The 10,793-nt window shown below is 45.6% G+C and overlaps 1 pseudogene; it reads right to left on the minus strand.

Moving 5' to 3' along the window:
• Window positions 1-543: 543 nt before the first annotated feature.
• Window positions 544-1,239, minus strand: LOC133892242 (small ribosomal subunit protein uS15y-like; annotated as a pseudogene).
• Window positions 1,240-10,793: the final 9,554 nt, after the last annotated feature.

Consider the following 10,793-nt stretch of genomic DNA (forward strand, 5'->3'; position numbering starts at 1 on the left):
TGTCTTTACTCAATCTAACATTTATATCCAGGAATTAAAGATTTCACAACAACAAAAGTAGCAAAGATAGACTTTAGTTATCTTCCATGCATAAAAAAATACCATGTTAGTCGTTGCAGCCTACATTTCAAAGAAAATAAACTTGATTTTTGTTGTCAATGTTTAGGTATCTAGCATTAATGGTAAGGATACCAATGTCCTGGACAATACAATTGCCTAAATCTTCACTCCAAAATAGCATAAGAACACACTCAACATGCCTGGCTAGCTCAAATGGATTAGCATCTAAAACATTTGCTGAAGTGCACAACTTTTACAACACTTATAGCAAGTCATATAATTTCACATACAACTAATCAAGAACAAGTCAATATACAACTCCTAATTAGCAATTGGCACAAATATAACTTGCTAGGGTTAGGAATAACATTACCATGTTAGCCAACTCACACTGCAAGTTAACTGACTAAACTGAAGATTTTCAGAGTTATAGTTCCAAGGCACTGACAACTGAAGAAGACATGAATGGGCTTGAATCACTTACTACTTCCAGGTGGGCGGAAGCTTCTTGTTGTGCTTGTAGTAGCGGGCAAGGCGGTTTATCCTGCTCTCAACAAGAATGAGCTTGAATTTGGAATCCTTGTCCTTCATGTTCCTCTCCAGATGCTTCCTTATCGCCACCACCTTCTTGATCAGGAAGTACAGGTCCTTCGGGATCTCCGGTGCCAGCCCTACACAAACACGTCTGTACATTAATACACGACATGCCACACACACACGAATCTACCAATGGAGACCTCGTTCTCACCAACATGTGCCTTGAGCATGCGGAGGATCTTGCTACCAATGACGCTTGGTTAAGTGGGATACCGTGTTGGTCATGAAGCAGGGCACTGATCTGTGACGGCATCTGACCCTTCTTTGCAGCCTTCATAATCATCTCATCCATCTCCCAACGCAGAACAAGCACGTCCATCAACCAACCACATCAAATCAAACGGCACACAAATCAAATCCGAAGAAGGTGAAGCAAAGGAAATGCTCAGTACTCACATCGGAGGCGATGGTCTTGAGCCAGGCCGGGGGAGTCCTCTTGTACGGCAGCACCGACGACGAGATACCCTTCCTGCGTCATGGAGTTGAGCAGCCACCATTAACACATAGAGAATTCACTAGACTAGAGGGCAAGAGCTCGAAGAACAAAGGAGCGAGTGACCCTCACCTGTGCATACACCCCATGGCGGTGGCTAGATGTTTTTCTCTGGTGACGACGGTAGGTGGCTTGCTATGGTGACGCGAAGGGCAAGAGGGGGCCAGTACACATCGACCATCATGCCGCCTTGACCCATGCATGGTGCCTTCTCCAGCTTCCCTCCATCGCTGGTAGAAGAAGCGTGCTGCCCTATGCCCCTTGGTCACCAATCTACACTGGTCTGCAGCGGATCCAGATTGTCGTCGCCGGATCTAGTTGGCATCACCATTGCACGTAACAGTGAGAGCCTGCCGCGGTCGTGCTTCCCCCTAACACCGAGCGAGCCACGACGTCCCTGTTGACCTCGGACAGGCCTAACTGGCTCGCTGTCGGCACCAATGAACTACGCCACCGACCCTCACTCTCTTTGCCGCCACCACCCACTCACCCGTTGGTCTCTCTCTCTCCCCCCCCCCCCCCTATGTCTCTCTGGTGGGGGAAACCCTAAAGCCCACACCCCTTTTATCTGTCATGCCCGCTTTCTATGGACTGGCTCCAAAGGCTGGTGTGGCCTAGGCCTAGGTTGCCTCTGCAAATGCGTGCCTGCACATGAGATGGGTGTTTTTATTACCCATCACTAATGATCGGTGTCATCACAAAGTCATTAGTGATGGCTTATCAAGTGATCCGTCACTATTGTCATTAGTGACGCATCTGATACTGGTCATAGCCCGTGGTGACATTAGTGACGCATCGTCACTAGACCCATCACTAATGGGTCCTTAGTAACGAGTTCTAGTCGGCCATCACTAATGTGGTGTCTCTAATATTAGTTTCTTACGTGGTGAGACCCTTTACACAACACCACTACATGTGGCACCGTATGTTCATTTCACGGTTCCATAGAACTTGACGCCGTGTTATGCCACATTGGATGCGCGCTGGATGAGCCTAGATGACGTGGCCTAGTACGACGCCAAGTACTTGGCACCGTATGTTAAGTGAACAACACCAGATAACTTGGCGTCATGATGTGGGAGTACTTAACCAGGCCCAGTTCTTTCCATCTGCTCTCTCCCCCTCACTTTCCTCACCCGACTCTAGCCTCTCTTTTGCTCTGCTGCCGCCCCCTCTCTCCTTCCTCTCCTCCATCCCTAAAATCCATCAAATCTGAAGGGATTGAGGCCTTCTTTTTGGTGAAAAAGGATTGGCATGGTAATCTCATCTATTTGTAATGAGATTGGGAGGTACCCCTAGAATCTAGGGTTTGTTGTAATGTTTGGTTGTTAGGTCATTTTTTTGGATTAGCAATGTGAGTTATGGCAAATTATATATGTAATGTTTAAGGTAGTTTAACGTATGTCTATCAAGTATTTACTCAATGAGCTTTGGTGCAGTTATTATGTAGATTTTCATTTAGTTAGATTTATGCATATCAATTACATCTTAATAGTTTAAGGTGGAATTTGTAACGTTGAGATGCCATTGAGCCATAGAGTGCCAAGGTCAAGGGACAACAAACACTATCCCACCGTTAAATATTGTGATGCCCTGGTGCCTCTCGCTATTCCCATTACAAACTGTGAATGTGGAGTGCCCGCCGAGGTTAAACAGTTGAGGCATCCTTCGATGGTTGCCCGTGCTTACTACACTTGTGCGAGCAATAGTGTAAGTGCATAATAGCCTTTTATAGTAATAATGAAACTATTTGGTTGTTGATTTATTTTTTATAATTTGATAGGATGACATGAGATGCTTCTTCTTCCAGTGGATTGATGACCCATAGATGTATGACTAGAGAATCCGTATATTCCCGTATTGGTATCATCACACAACTCTGTAACGTCAGTTCAAGTGTTGGGTACCGCCTACACCTAACCCACCAAAAATGACCGAGCAGGAGAAGGAGGTAGCTAGTGCTAGGTGTGTGAGTAACGCCCCCCTCCCTTGTGCCATTGTGGTGTCCGTGCATAGCTGCAACATCCGCCTTGCGGTTTGACATATACTCCTTTCTTCTGTTGCTCAAGACATGACCATGTAAGTTGTGAAGCATGTGAATCATAATGATGATTTTATATTGTTTGTATACTAATTTGGATATGGTTGCAGGATGGTTGGGCTGTTTGCAACTTTGAAGAGTTCATATATGGTTCGAAGTCATATTGGTTGCAGGAGGAAGAAGTGGCAGAATACATGATATATGACAAGATGCCATACGACGAGAACCCACTGATAAATTGTCAGTGTGGGATCCCGACTCGTAAGGGTGTGGTGCTAGCTGAGCTCGGACATGGATACTTTTGTGGTAACATGGTCGACCATGATTAGGTGAGCAATCGAATTGTGAAAGCATTTGTGTTGGATATTTGGAAGTCTAACTTTTAGAAACTATGTTGCTGGAGACACGGAGCTGCGATTGGAAGACTTTCGAAAGTCGACGTGAACTGTTGAAGCGTATACATGCCAAGAAGAGGAGAATTGAAAATATTAAGAACGAGATGAGGAGTAGGTATAATGTGCCATCTCCATCGTGGGATGTTTTGAGCCAGATTATTAGGGAAAAGAAATTAGGTACGGAGGACGCAAGGCTATGGTGGAGGAAGAATTTTGACAAGTACCCACCACCATGTAAAGGGAACGAGCAACGGGGGAATGAAAGAGAAAGCCAAAAACTGAAGTTGAAGTCACACAAGGAGGCTATGGATTGGTATGATAGGAGACGCAAAGCTCAAGAGGATGCGACTAAAGAGGTGCAATTGGAGACGATGAAGGGGTTTGTTGCAAATTTTCTCACAGTTGTACCCAATGATGGTGATGTTAAGGTGCTAGTTGATGGCGACGAGGACTAGCTTGTACGTGCCATTAGACTAAACTTCTAGTAAAAAATTATGTGTTAAGTATTATGTCACACTTGATGTGTTATTTCAATTTGTGTAACTTAATACTGTAACTTGATGTGAAACAAGTGTGTATTATCCTCGAACCCTTTATTTGTGGTCGAATCCCATGATGTGAACTACGAATTGGTCTTCATGAAACGTAGTTAACTGTCACTACTTTGATAGAATTAGAGTTTGAATAAAAAATGTTTGTGCGGTAAATGAAATGAAATACATGTGGGCTGGCAGCCTCAACCTACAATAGATGACGACGCCATTACCTGTAGCATTGTTATTATTCAAGATGACACCACTGACCGCTTCATTGGAGAAGGTTTGGTCACCGGGGAAAGCTGCATGATGCCATTATATGTGGCATCGTATTTAAATTATACGACATCATTATCTGTGGCGCCATTCTTATTCATGACGACACCATGGATCTCTTCGACATAGAAGGTTTGGTCGCCAGAGAAGTGCACGATGCCGTTATTTGTGGCGTCATATTTCAATGACTCAGCGCTAAGTTCCATGGCACCGTTAGTAGTAGGCATGACGCCACAGGTCCCATGTTGCCAGAAGGTTTGGGCACGGGACCAATACTCAGCGCCATAACTTGTGGAAGCATTACAGAAGGCATCGAAGGAACTTTTGTATGAGGAATCAAAGGTCTGGGATAAGGAGTTTACGGTGTTGCATTCGGTGCTTGAACTTCTAAGGTTGAGGGCTAGCAATGGATGGTCCGGCAAGAGTTTCTCGGATCCGTTGAACCCCTTGGCAAACATGCTTCCGAAGCCTAACTCATTGCCCACCACCACTTATCAGGCGAAGAAGCTTATATGTCCGTTGTCATTGGATGTGCAAAAAATACACGCATGTCCGAACCACTGTTTCCTTTACTGTAAAGAGTATGAAGCCTTGGATAGATGCCCAGTGTGCAATGCGAGTCGGTACAAGAGGAATGATGATTGTGAGGACGAAGATGCTTCCGCCAATGCGAAGAATAAGAAGAAGAGTACTGCTGGTCGTGATGAAGAAGACACTTCTTCCGACACGGAGAAGAGGAGAAAAAGTCTTACCATGGTTATATGGTACATGCTAGTGATCTCCAGCTTGCAGCGTTTGTACTTGAATCCAAGGGACTCTGAACTGATGCGTTGGTATTTCGATAAGCGCAAGAAGGATGGAACTAAGCTTTGATACCCTGCTGATAGTAGCCAATGGCGAAAGTTCGATGCCATGTATCCAGATTTCGCTGAAGAACCAAGAAATGTAAGGTTCGCATTGAGTATCGATGGAATGAATCCTAACATAGCACTTAGCCAGTGCTTCTGGCCATCTACAACCTTCCTCCATGGCTATGCATGAAGCGTAAGTACCTTATGCTGTCCATTCTTATCCAACGACCGAAACAACCTGGCAACGATATAGATGTGTTTCTGGAATCACTGATGCAAGATATGGTGAAACTGTGGAACGATGGGGTCCGGGTGTGGGATGAGTTCCGACGATAGTACTTCACGCTGAAATCCATGATTTTCATTACCATCAATGATTATCCCGCCCTTTTTTCCCTATCGGGACAGGTTAAAGAGAAGCAAGGATGTGTTGTGTGCTTGGATGAAACCGCGCCTGTGTACCTTCCGTACTCGCAGAAGGTAGTGTACATGCGACACCGACGGTTCTTACTCAGAACTCACAGATACTGTAAGATGAAGAAACATTTTGACAACACGGTTGAGTAAGGTACTGGCGCAAAACCTCGCAGTTGGGCACTAGTGTTTGAAAAGGTCAGAAGCATCAAGGTTGTTTTTGGGAAGCCGCCGACGGGTAAAAAGAGGAAGAAAAGTGAGACGCCGACCGGCATGCTGTGGAAGGAGATGCCGATTTTATTTAAGTATTTGCCCTACTGGAAGTACTTGGACGTTCTCCACAGTATCGATGTCATGCACGTTGAGAAGAATGTGTGTGATAGCATCCTTGGCCTCTTACTAGACATACCGGGCAAGACAAAGGATGGAATCAAGTCACATAAGGACTTGGTGCATTTTGGAATCAGGCCAGAGCTACACCCTGAAGACAGACCAAATGAGAAACATTATCTTCCCCCGGCTAGCTACTCTCTGACACCTAAGGAGAAAAAAGGCACTGTGCAAGTACTTACGTGGGGTGAGAGTCCCGACTGGTTACTCATCCAACATCAAGAAACTAGTCTCGATGAAAAATTTGAAGCTAATCGGCATAAAGTCTCACGATTGTCATGTGATGATGACGCTAATGCTCCCTATTGCAATCAGGGGTATCAAACCATGATACATAAAGGTGGTCATCACACGGTTGTGTCACTTCTTTAATGCAATTGCTCAGAAGGTGATCGATGCTGAAAAACTGGGTGCTCTACATATTTACTTGGTAGAGACTCTGTGCCAACTTAAGATGTGCCTCCCTCCATCCTTTTTCGATGTCATGGTACACCTCTTGGTTCACATCGTGAATGAGATAATTGCACTGGGCCCTGTATTCTTACATCAGATGTATGCGTTTGTGCGATACATGGGCATTCTCAAGGCTATGTATGGCACAGAGGATGCTTGCAATAGAGGCCTCCCCGGCATAGAGGATGCTCGCAATATTGGCCTCCCCAGCACAGAGGATGCTCACAATAGAGACCTCCCTGATACAGAGGACTCTCGCAATAGAGGCCTCCCCGGCACAAGATTGGGTGGATGCAAGCTGGAGGTCGGATAGGAGCCCAAGCCCTCACCAACCATCCTCCTCCGACAGCAGCGAAAGCTTAGGCTCGTATCATAGCCTGAGTAGACGTCAGGAAAGTGACAATGAGTACAATCCCGCCGAAGAGGTATTTAGTTGAGTCAATGCATTTTATACTTCTTAAATGGAGGAATATTTTTGTTTATATCAACTCTCCTTTTTTTCTCTCTAGAGGGTGAGGGTGCAAAGATCGTTGCCACAACCTTCCGCTCCCTCTATGCCCGAAACTTTGGGTCTCTCTGGGGGTACGCTGAAACGAAGATGGGGCGAGTGAAGAAGAAACAAGTTGCCATCCGGCACTTATACAAGAACGCAAGTCGGTGTTGAAGGGGAGCCTGTTGCACCTCGTGAGGCCTGTGCCAAATTCCACAACAGTTATGGATTTCTTGTCAAGGAGTACGTCCCAATCACTATAACTAATTGGCGGTTGCTGCCAGAAGAGATGAAAGAGTTCTTGTGGGAAACATTGCAGAGAACCATTTGATTCCCCTCGGGAACAGAGGAAGCCACCAAACAGAATGCATTGAAAGCTATGGGAAAGAGCTTCCAGAGCTGGAAGAGTGAGCTGAATAAGGACTTCATGAAGAAGAACTTGATACCCTTTAATAAATATGGAAAGATTACACCAGACCAATGGACGGAGTTTTTTAGGCAGAAGACCACACCAGAGGCCATCAAACTGGGTGAATCTTTTAAGCACCTTGCAAAAAAGAACAAGTACCACCATCACCTAGGCTCGTCCGAGTATGCCCACAAAATTTCTGAATGGAGGAGGCAAGAAGAAGAGGATGCCCAGATTGGGAAACCCAACCCTTTGGAAAATTGTGACGAGCGAAGCTGGAACTGGGTCTACGCTCGGTCAGAATGAACCGAGTCTGGGCATTTTGCCTTAAAAAGCCTTGAGACCATGGAAGTCACCCAGACCATTCAATAAATTACTAACGAAGGGTCTCTAGAGCCCGATAGGGAGAATGACCTGCTTACCAAGGCCCTAGGGAACAAGGAACACCTGGGACGCACTCGAGGCATCGGATCAACAGTGGGCTGGAAGCATGGGTTCCCAGATATCGTGGGCCAGTACAAGACCCGTAAAAGATATAAGAAGACCCTAGAGGAAGAGATACAAGAACAGGTTAAGGTCCAGTTTATGAAAATGTGGAATAAAAATGAGAAGAAAAGGGCAGCATTATTGATGATAGAGCAACCAACCAGCCCGGGCTTTTAGAGTAGTGTCGGGTCCACGCAGGTCGATAACCTGAGATATCCTGTGGATGCTATCATAGAGGATACCCATTGCATGGTACATGTTCTGGTCGGCAAGGGAGACTTCACTATCGAGGCTGCCGCGGGCCAGGCCATTCCAGGTCGTGCGTTTCACAATCAAGACATTTCGGATGGTTACGCCAAGGTATAAGTGGACTCAATACAACCAATTTTCATGAAGTACAAGCTAGACATCGGCACACCTGAGGGTGTCGAGATTCTCGATAAGGCTCTTGGCAACTTCATTCTGTGGCCCAGACGGAATATCATCTTCAGCCGTCAAAAGTCACAATGGCCAGCGTCACGGTCGCCTCCGCGCCCAGCATCTCTGCCTCAGGCACCTACGCCCCAGAGCCAAGCCTCTCCACGCCTAGCATCTCTGCCTCAGGCACCTCCGCCCCAGAGCCAAGCCTCTCCACCTCAGGCACCTTCAACCCCGTGCTAATTATCTCCACCTCAGGCACCTTCACCCCCGCGCCCATTATCTTCGCCTTAGGCATCATTGCATCCTGCTTCACCGTCTGTGACTCCGGCACCTCCGCCTCCAGCGTTTGCGACTCTGGCATCTCCACCTCCAGCGTCTGCGCCTCCGGGTCCTTCACCTGAGCATCGGAGAGTCCCTATCATGGTTACCCCATATGAAAAGACTCTAACATATTGCTTCTATCCTCCAAAGCAAAGGCATCATCCGCTCCGGAATCTCCAATGAAGGGCAATCTCATGAAAGAGAGCAGCAAAATATTAAATACCCGTCAGTTGGATTTCTTGCCTACACTGGATGTTCCTGAGCAATATGAGAATGGCAAGCCATTTATGCCATTATTTCAACTCCAAGAAGGTCCATGGGAGATGAGAATATTCCACGAATGGTACATGAAGGCATGTCGCGCGGGGTTCTCCATAATCATTGCTTCTGTCTGCGCTAACATTTTTCTAAGCGGAGACTCCTATCTCATGCTGGATTTTAAGGACATGCACGCTTTGTTTCACCGCGAGAAACTAGACATCAATCTCATAAGCGTGTGGTGCCTGTAAGTGTTATAATCTATCCTTATGTTCTATATCTACCAATATTGGTATGGAAACTAATGACTAGTGACTTGTTTTGTAGAATGCAATTTAACGCTGCGGAAAAGTTGAATGTACCAGTCGGATTCATTGATCCACAACGAATTTCTCAGCCCAACCTGATCGTGAAGTTGAGGACAGATGACCCTCGGAATAAGGGGAAGAGTACCAAGGACAAAGCAAGGGTCATAAGAGAAATGACCAAATCACGCAAACTTGACATGTCAACCTACATAGGAAGGGCTATACTAGAAATACAAGACAAGGACTACATCATGGCTCCCTACAACATTAAGTAAGTGTGATATGTCCAGAACCTAACATAAGTATTCAATTTAATTGGTCGATCAAGAACCTAACATAAAGATTCATGCAGCGATCACTTTATTTGTATAATGCTGATGCTGAAGTCGAGCAGACTCGTGGTCCTTGACTCAGCCGATCTCCCCCAAAAATCGTACCAAGATCTCATCGACGTTATACAGAGGTAAAGAAAATCCTCATACATAAAATACTTATAAATCATTTATGAATTGATAATTACTTATTGGCATTCGAATAGGACCACGTAACAAAAGGTGGGATACACGATGCGGCCAAGCCGGATGCGATGGCGGTTCGTACACATTTTCCGGTAATTACACACCTCTAATGTTTGTATCTCACTATTTATGATAAAGAGTTTTATTTACCTAACAAATACGTTGCATTTTTATTTGAAGTGCCACAAGCAAGGTTTCGACATTGTTCTTTGTGGATATTATGTTTGCCAGTTTCTTAGGGTAAACGGGACGTACACAACGAACCCTGAGAATGTAAATCATCATTACGCTTGCACATTCTTATTTGGTTTTGTTTTCGTTGTCAGTATTGTTTTAGCTCTTTAAGTTGTGTTTTCATTTCAGGCACGGATGATCGAACCTACCCACACCTCTCTCAAAGACAAAGATATCCAAAACATCCAACGTGATATGTGCCGGTTCATCATGCACGAAGTCATCCACAAGAGTGGCAGATTCTTCGATCTCGGAGGCAAATTGGCTAGCCATCCGAGGCTTTGTGAGTGGGAGATGAAAGAATACTTGTGTTGAATATTTGACACCTGAACGTCTCTACAGTTTGAGCCTTTGACCTCCTTCACAGCACACTGACGGGCCACCCTCTCGTCCTCCTCCTCCTGGGCACGCTTACGGGATGCTTATTCTTGATCCTCTGTAGTGCACAGCTGATGGGCTAGCCTCTCATCCTCCTCCTAGGCACGCTAAAGGGACACTGCTTCTTTCTCCTCCACAGTGCACAGCTGATGGGCCAGCCTCTCATCCTCCTCCTGGGCAAGCTTACTAGCCATTGCTCCTTACTCCTCCTTCGCATCATCGTTGGAAGGCCACTCTGTCGAAGAGTCGTCCGATGATACTAACTTTGCATCATACATAGTAATTCATATCATTCATTAATAAATAATATTTAATGTCACTCATTAATATTATGTCAATTGGCGAAATATAATACATTGTCAAGCCCCTTGGTAGCCTTCCTCCTTGTTGCATACTCTCTACTAGAAGGTACGGTGTCATCTGAAGGTCTCTCACGTGTGGACGGCATGATCAGTTCATGAAACT

Source organism: Phragmites australis, chromosome 15 (assembly GCF_958298935.1).
Source record: "Phragmites australis chromosome 15, lpPhrAust1.1, whole genome shotgun sequence".
Taxonomy (NCBI): domain Eukaryota; kingdom Viridiplantae; phylum Streptophyta; class Magnoliopsida; order Poales; family Poaceae; genus Phragmites; species Phragmites australis.